Below are 8,971 nucleotides of genomic sequence, written 5' to 3' on the forward strand. Positions count from 1 at the left end.
CTTCATGAAGGAGGGAGCTGGCAACCACGTTAATGGTAGGGGTTTTTGTTTAATTTTTGTTTTGTTTAGGGTTTTATTATTAAAAAAAAAAACAAAACCAAAAATAAAAAAAATAAAAACCCAAACCAACAAAATGAACAAACAAACAAAAAAACCAAAATGAAATTCCCATTCACTTATTCACTTTTTCACCCTTCTCATGGAGGTTGCATTGCACTCCTAGAATTTGAGGCTGTGTAAACACATTCTGCAGCCTTGGAACGAAGAGCCTGAAGGGAACGTTGGGAGGATTAAAGATTGCTTGCAGAGGATGGATGTGAGCAGACAGCTGGGATTTCCCAGGGCTGGGAGCTGGTGCAGAGCCTCAGCACTTTGTAGCAGCTCCGGATCTGCCGCTGCCAATGGCCAAAGGGAACAAACCCAAACATCTGCCACCCATGGCTTCTGACCAGAGAGGGGCAATCCTCCTCACTCCAGAGATGAGAGGCTGATGCAAAGCACTTTGTGCCCTGCTTTTGCTGCCATGAGAAGGGCACAGATGTGAGGGAAGTGTTTCTCTTTTTAGGAGCCTGCCCAAGATTACAAGCCCACGACAGAGCAATGGAGAGGGAACGAGTCTCCTTTGAAGGAAGTGACTTTAGAGGTTTTTGTGGAAGCCAAAGTGAGGGTGGGTGTTGCAGTGGTGCCATGAGTGGGGTGCTGACACAAACTGCAGTGCCACTGGACACAAATGCCCTGAGCTCTTGGCCCTTTCTCTCATTGGGTGCATGTTGCCTAATCCTAAAATATCTAACCTGTCATGCACAAAAAAAGCAGTTTAGGGGGCAATCTGTCCTTAAAGAGCAGTGGCTGTTAGAACTACACAAGTTAAGCAGGTGTGGTGGGATATTTTTATCCCCTTTCCACGAGTAGGAGGATTTAAGAACACTTCAAAAACAGAACCAATATTAGTTTTAAGTACAACGATTTAAATAGCTCATAATTTTTCTACAGCCATCAGAGGCCAGATTTTTGTAAGGTCCAAACCTTTGTCTCACATTTAAGGTCACAGAAAGAACTTTAAAGGAGGAGCCAAGGGGGTGTGAGTGGTCAAGGTGGGTGGTGGGAGCATGTCCTGGATGATGGCTTGGCTTTTGGCAGTGGTTATCTACCACTATTAGTTAAAGAAGTCTGAAGTGTTTTTAATTCCAGCAGAATCCATATCAAGAAGAGTGGTAAAATCTACATCTCAGCTTTCCTGATGTTCCTGAACCAGCGCTGTAAAGGATTGAAGGAATGACTCCATACAAATGGTCTTAATCAGACATCCTCCTATGATCACCTTCTCACTCCTCCTCTCATCAAACAACCCTCAGGAAAATGAACCTATCCTTGCATGCATAGTTAAAAAGAATGCAAATAATCATGTTAACAAGATTTATGTTTATTCTTGGTATAAATTTCCCCACTAGGGAAGTTTGTCTTAATCTCTACAACAGACTGCAAATGCTTTGGCCAGTAGATTGATGGGCTCTGTGAATTACCAGGCTTTAGTCAGAGGATGACTTGGCTCTTCTGCTCCCCTGAAAGCAATAGAAACATATGGGATATTATGGGAAGAAAATTTTCTTAAAAAAAACTCCCAAGGCTCTGAGAACACCATGATTGCTAATTCTTCCCAAGATGCAAAGTTTAAAAACAATTAGATGGAGGCACAAACTGTGCTGGCAAATCCAACTCCATGTGCACAGTTTTCTCTTTGCAATTGCAAATTGAACGGTGAGTTGAAACTCTCCCCTGTGGAAAAGGGGAAAGCACAAAGGCTCCTGCCCCTCTAAAATCTTGTTTGTCTCTGTGGTGCTTACAGAGCCCTCATTAACGAAGTATTTAAGCATGTTACAGCCTTACTGCAGCCCAGGAGAGCAGCATTCATTTTGCAGGCACAAATTGGAGTTACAGGAGCTGTGTTAACACTTACCTGGGCTCAGCTGTCCTGGGAGCAGCCGCCTGCAGCATCCCAAAACTCCAACCTTATGGGCAGGCTGTGCTGCAAACCCCATGTGCTGCTGTGGAAGGTAACAAGGATCCCTTGAAAGATTCCTTCTAAGATCCTTGGGCCATTTTATCTCCCCAGCCTCAGTCATTAGGAGACCCTTACACAGCAGATATGTGGGGGACAGGCACAGCCCTGGAGGCCCATCTGCCTGGGCAGAGACAAATATGTTCTTTCTGGGGGCTCTTAATCTTTCTCCATAACTATTTTTACACCCATTTTGTGCCTTTAAGTAACAGGGAGTAAAAGGATATAAAGTGACTTTAATATAATTGAGAATAAAGTCCTGTAGGTCCCAAGAGGTCTTAGCAAACTCATCAACATGTGCTAATTAGAGGTGCTAAAGTGTTTGTGTGTATGGATAATGCAGTTTCTGTAAAAAGATAATTTTCTATCAAAAAAAAAATTAAATCAAATCAATGCATTTTGTCAAGAAGATTTAAGTGAAACATATCATTCCAGTCCAGTGGATCCAGATCGAACTATCTTGGCATATTAAGTCAAATCAAAACATGTCATTTGCAGTGAATTCAATATCTCTTTGTGTTTGCAGAGCTGGTTCAGTGCCTGCAGGAGCTGTAGGTCGGATCTTGTGTGACATCCTACTGCTGCCTGAGAGTGTGGTGGCTTGTGTCCCTCCCCAGGCTTCGTCTGGCCAGGCAGAAGAGAGGGACAGACAGTCCCCCCAAGGATCTGGGAGATGGTGTGTGGCTTTTTGAAGGCTCAGGTGGAGGTAAAGCTGCTCAGCAAGGCAAAACTTTTTGATTTATGTAGGTAGAAATGTTTCTAAACAAAACACGTTCAGGTAATCAGATTTTCTGATGGATGGGAGCTCCAGTTTGCAATATTCTCTAACCACAGTTGCCTATGACTCATACTTGATTTGCTTTTTCTTTAGGCAAAACTCCCTCTGTGCTACACCTTGCTGTGTTCTGGGCTGAACCAGCCCAGGCCAGCCCAGGAGACATGTGTTAGAACCCCCTTTTTTTTCCAAATCCCGAAATATTTTCAGATTCAGCCATATCTGAACTCCTTTCCTTTCTTCCTCTCCTAATTTTCACGGGCACTTCTGCAGCTGTAGACTTGCACAGATACTTGAAACCACACCATTTACAGCACCACTAATAACAGGTGTCTGCCAGACTCAGAATGAACAGTCTGTGTGCATCTTATGGACTGACAGTCAGATCTACCTCTAAGCTACCTTCTTTAAGTCAATGAAATCCTCTGGATCTCCGTGAATTTGCCTAAATATAAATCTGAAGCTCACTGTGCATGAATCAAGTTGAACCAGTCCACCTAATTAAGCAAGAGCTTCTCCCACCCACAACGTTTGCAAACACTGGTCGTGTCCAAGTGAAATGACAACTGATTTTAATCCAGGCTCTGCCCCCCGTGAACAGCAAAGCTCCAAGGGCTGCCCACAGGTTCTGGTTCTGTTCCCCAAACCCTGGCATTAAAGCTGTGAGGGGTTGGGATGGCTGACAACCACTGGGTTTGCCTGAGCAAATGAGTGATGCTGACTTTCTCTCCCAGGCCCACTGGGTGCTGGGTGTGATTAAAGACAAGCCAAGAAGGACTGTGTGCTATTAATTCTATCGAGGAAATCTCCTGTGTTATGCATTAGATGTATGTGGCTTATTCTGGGGGGAGAGGAAATAGAAAAACACCTTTGGTTGTGTTGTAACATCTGTGAGTACAGCTGGCTCTTTTTCTCTGTGTTCCACTTATTATGTGCAATTTGGATGTTTTCTTCTCCAAACTCAGATAACCAAAAAACACAACACAGCTCTAAAGAGGAGAAACTTGCAGTGCTTGTTATTACCAGGGCAAAACTCCCACTCCTGTAGCAGAGACAGGAATGGCCAAGGTCTTGTCCAGCCTTGGCTGTAATATCTGCTGTTATTTGTCAGCCTGCACATAATCAGGTAATTTAATGTAATTCCTACGCTTTCAATCAGGTCTGGTGAGCAGCTGGCAGAATTCAAGCCTACAGATTTTGTCTAATGGCACAGTCTGATTCCAGACCCAAAGCTGGCTGACAGTGCTGTCTCTGTGTTCACAGCAGAGCCCAGCTCTGCTTCTGCCACTGCAGCCTGGGCTTGGGAATGGGGAGACTCCACGCTGGGATGGGATCACCTCCATCCTGCAGGCAGCCTCACCTGGATGGAAATGAGATTAAACACCTTCTCTCTTGTTAAATGGCTTGAACTGTGTCTTGCTGAGGAGAAGGAGCAAATACATGGGGATGAAGGAGCACAGATATCTGGGGTTTGTATGAACTTTGCTCTATCTTGATTCCTAAGTTTGATCAAGAAATGTGATGGTCCATGTCTTATTTCTCCTGTCAGTGAAAAGCAGCAACACGCCCCTTCCATGCTGAAGAAGATGTAAAGCTTAACCCCCAAATGACCATGAAGTGGTTTAATGAAAAATAGTGAGGAAATTTGAAATGTTCATTATTGGGCAAGATTTGAGCATCCTTTTCCAGACAGCTGCTCCAAATTCAGGTTTTGCCTTTGAAACAGGGGAAGCCTTGTGTGTGTGCTGCCTGTGTGCAGAGAGGAAGGCAGACCAGCTCCCCCTGAGAAGTGTGGCTCCACCAGCCTCCTTGGGGAAGCACAGCCTGGCCCATCTGCTGCTCCAGAGCTGGGCTTTAATAGCTGGATCTCAGAACAGATGAGGTCTCCTTCCAGCCCTGCCTGGCTCACTGCTGCCTGAGCCCTCCTGTTTGCCCCTGGCTTTCCTCCTTGCCTGACTGGTGTGTCCAGCTCCAAGTTCAGGTGCCTGTCAGAGTGACAGGCAGCAGCACACACACATCTGTGTTTGCACACACTGCTGGGGCTTTCAGGGCTTCAGGCAATGACGAGTCAGAAGGACTTGCTGCTCAGGGCTGTTTTATTAAGCAACAACTAAATATATAATATTTTCATGCCCTCTCCCAGGGGAGGGCTGGAAATGGTTTCTTGGTGTGTTGCATCGACATTACTTTTCTGAGTTGCAAAACACCCCAAGAAACAACCTGAGAGTTGCCTTGAAGAAGGAAAACCTGGATGTATCAACGTTGCACAAACACCAGTGACACCCCAGGAGAATTGCACTGTGCATGAGATTAATGCACAGAATGTGGAAAGTTTCAGTCTTTCCTCCCGTTTCCTTGAGAATTTCTCTGTTTGGTGCTGTGGCATCTCTGGAAACACGGCCACTGCCAGAGCACTGGTGCTTCTGGGGAGCAGGAGAAAGGGGAGAGGGGCTGGGGGCTTCTGAGCATTTCAGGGCTGTCCTGGAGGCAGCAGGGTCCTGCCCCACAGCAAGGCAGTGGTGGGACAAACAATTAATTACTCACGACCCTCCCTGAGGCAGGCTGGTCATTGCTCCAGCAAAGCTGTGCTGAGGCACTTTGGGCCAAGCAGGGGGGTGTGAATGATTGAAGGTTTCTGCTCAATTGGGACTGAAAGAGGCTTAAAAGGTCTCCCTGAAGAACTCACAGCTCCTGCACAAGTGGTCATGGTTTCAGAGTGACTAGAGCTGACAAAGGAAAGGCACAGAGATGCAGAGACAGAAATAGATGTGCACTGGGTGCTCGGGTGCTGTGATGACATTTGTGCAGACACTCCCCAGGTGTCTGGCTGAACCAAGGCAGAAGGGGAGCTGTTCTCTGCACACGTGGCCTCCGAGCTTGTGGGCTTTGTGGGCAAACCTTAACCCAGGGAGAGGGAGAGATGCATTTTGCCTGGTGGGAGAAATGACAGAAGCAAGAAGGGAGACAAGTGTGTTTCTCTGTTGCTTTTGTTGCATGTGCTCATGTTTTGACAGACGGTCCTTGTGCTCCCTGGTGCTGTCCTGACACATGTGGTTGGAGGACTGGCAGTGACCAGAGCGCTCCACTAACACCTTTCTTCCCCCTCCCTCCTCCAGCTGTGGAGATGAGAGATTAATTCTCAGCTGTGATAGTCATTGTCTGCCTGTGCAGGTTCATCAGGTGCAACACGAACTCAGGCTTGTCTGAACCTTGATGATAAGCTCTCCTTGTTAAAAGCCATTATATTTGCTACTAGCTGAGTATAATTCTGACTGACTACAGCAGTTCTCCTCTGCATGTAATTGAATTCATATTCATCATAAAGCAATGAAAAATAAATTGTGTGTGTGTTTTTTTCCCCCCTCATAAAGCAAGGCATGCTGCTGGCTCTGCCTTCCCTCTAATCTTCCCCTTTGCAAGGTATTGTAATGGAATTCATGGGAACAGAGCAGCCAAAATAGATTGTGTGGTTTTGACCCACCCAGCAGAAAGTGAGTTTATTTCAGTGCCAAGCAGGAATTGATTAATTCAGTTGGCTTCAAGGGAAAGCTAAAGTCTTGGTTTGAGGTGCTTCAAAACCAAAGGACAGTGCTGGCTCAGCTGGAGGCTGACTTTGGAGGTGTGGCAGAGCCCCTTGGCCTCAAGTTGTGGTGGGGGTTTCCAAAATACACCACTGATCTGTTGGTTTGAGTCTAAATTCTTAAAGTCTTAGTGTCTCCAAGCAAGGTTATCTATTATTCCGTGGTGCTTGCTGTCCCTGTGGCAATGACATGAGCTTGGTGCAGAAGAGGAGGAGGACTGGTCTGGGGCTGTGGGCACCAAAGCTGAGGGCACAGGGCACTGCTGTGCAAGATGCTCATTCCCTGCTCCTCATCCTGCCCTGCAGCTGGTGGGTTCCATCCCACTGATCTACTGTAGAGATGTCCTCAAAGCAAAAACATTGATCCTCTCTAAATTCTTTTAGAAACCCTTTCATCTGGACATCTCACAAATGGCAGATAGTTGATGGGGAGCTGGTCAGCTGAGCCCATTGCCTCCTCCCCATCTGTGCTTACCTTTTCCTTTTGTTCTCCTGTCTTTGATAGGATCCAGAAACCAGGAGCTGATGGTGCCTGTGAGCAGAGCTGCTACTGTGCTGCAGAGGTCTGTCAGAAATGCTCTGACAGGAAAAAATCCATGTTTTCTGCAGCCCCTGGCTTCCTGCCAGCTGTGGGATAGCTGCTTCAGAGGCAGAGCAGACCAGACAGTCCTAATGCATCAGAAAATGAGTGAGTTTTGTTCAACAAGGGACCTAAACATCTTTCGAGTTAATCATTAATTCCATTATGGTGAAATCATTAATTACATTTTAATACTGAAAAATGTTACTTCTGCAACTCATGAAATGAAGATTAGGAAAAGAAATAGAGAGGAACTTGTTGGTTAAGGGGGCCTGGGAGTTGTGTGAGTGAGCAGCAGGAGCTGGGGATGTTGGGGTCCTCTGTGAGGAAGATATTCCTCTCTGATCAGTCCAAACGACAGAACCTGACCATGCAGTGGGATGAGGAGGGTTGATACACAACTGTGTTGCAAGACAAAACAAGCAGCACCCTCCTCTGGGGACCAGGGCTGGGTCACCTTGGCACTGGGTGCTTTGCTCTGGTGGCTGTGTCCTATCTGAGGGACAAGCTGAGGCTGTGAGGAAACAATTACTGCTTGCAACTGTTAATTCATCTGTTTTCTGCCTTATGAGGGAACTCAAGAATTAAAGCAGGAGGGAATTTTGGTGCATGATGCAGTAACTCTGCTGGGCATTTGACAGTCCTCTCCAAGTTAGAAGTCTATTTTGATGGCTGTTCCTTGGAGTACCATACTGTGCATAAATACTCTTTCCGTTTTCACCCTTGTAGTTCTGATATTTTCTATAGCTCAGTAAATATTTGCTGCTGGAAATTGGAGTTGTCACATGAGATCAGAAAAGTTGTTTCCTTAGGTCAGAATGTTTTCCAGGCCCATAGAGACAGTTCAGATGCCATCAAGTGTAATCCAGAGGAGCATGTTCAGTTTATTTGCGATATGAGTCTGATCCCACGGATCCCATTGTGAGCATCTTTTAGTTTTCTGCTAATACCTTTCCTTTCTCCCTGGAAATTGGGCACTTACAGCACTGTTAAGAAAAAGAGAGTGACCAAGAAGGAAAGCCAAGGTGAATCAATGGAAAAAGAAGCAGGAACCCATCTCCTCCAGAGCATTGCAGGAGAGGGAATTACCACTAAGCCCTGCTTGGACTGTGGCCCTTTGAAGTTTAATGTTCAGGAGATAGAGACTTAGCACCTGGATCTTCCCCTGAAACCACCAGAGGGGGGAAGTAAAAAAAAAAGAGGAATAGGCAAACTCCTGCTCCCATCCCTACCGCACGGGATGTGTATCCTCACCTGGTGGGTGACTGGATCCCTCCTCCCTCTGAGCTACAGAGCTGCTTAAGAAAAAAACCCAGCAGTTATTCGCAGATGCTTAAACTGATTGCATCCATGACCCGCCTGGTCAGCCCGTGAATATCACTTCCCTCCCCTCCCCGTTTAATCACCGCTGCCAATCAGCGCTATTGAAGAGAGCAACAATACGTTTTAAAGCTCAATCACCTTCATAATCGTCTCACTGTCAGCACATATGTCTCCCTGGAGGGTGGAATTGCTGACAGATGAGACGCGGGGTGGTTTTGCAATGGAAATGCTCACTCCTGTGCCTGTGGGTCTTGTGAGCCCACATATGACAATGTATATACATGAGTGTGTGTGTTTTGCTCCTGAAAAGTAGGCTAAGTGTTGGGAACAGCGTGTGTGCACACAGCAAACTATGCATTTAAACAGAATTCAGCTTCTTAAATGTTCAACCAGCTGGGAAATATGCTTAAAAACAACACTCATTTTGCTGGTCAGCATTTAAATGCATGCTGTGGATGGAAGGGCTCATGTGGGGTGGGTGCCTCGTAGTCCTTGTGCTGGAAGGTCTTCCTGGTGCTAAATCTCACTGTTACCAAGTTGTGCAAGCTGCTCTTTTTTTGTTTTGTTTTGTTTTCTTTTTTTTCTTTAAATTGAAAGGGATTGGAGTTTCTGAGAACTTGCCCAGTTTTTCGTGGCTGGTCGGTCATGGGACAG

At 46.0% G+C, this 8,971-nt stretch overlaps 1 long non-coding RNA gene across 6 annotated transcripts in view; it reads left to right on the forward strand.

The window, feature by feature from the left end:
- LOC135423733 (uncharacterized) overlaps positions 1-6,173 on the forward strand; it is a 133,957-nt gene extending 127,784 nt beyond the window's left edge. For all 6 annotated transcript variants that reach the window (XR_010434932.1, XR_010434931.1, XR_010434935.1 and 3 more), the window contains one exon: positions 566-6,173. This is a non-coding gene — a long non-coding RNA (uncharacterized LOC135423733). The remainder of the gene's footprint in view (positions 1-565) is intronic.
- The last annotated feature ends 2,798 nt before the right edge of the window (positions 6,174-8,971 follow it).

This window comes from Pseudopipra pipra, chromosome 17, assembly GCF_036250125.1.
Source record: "Pseudopipra pipra isolate bDixPip1 chromosome 17, bDixPip1.hap1, whole genome shotgun sequence".
In the NCBI taxonomy this organism is placed as follows: Eukaryota; Metazoa; Chordata; class Aves; order Passeriformes; family Pipridae; genus Pseudopipra; species Pseudopipra pipra.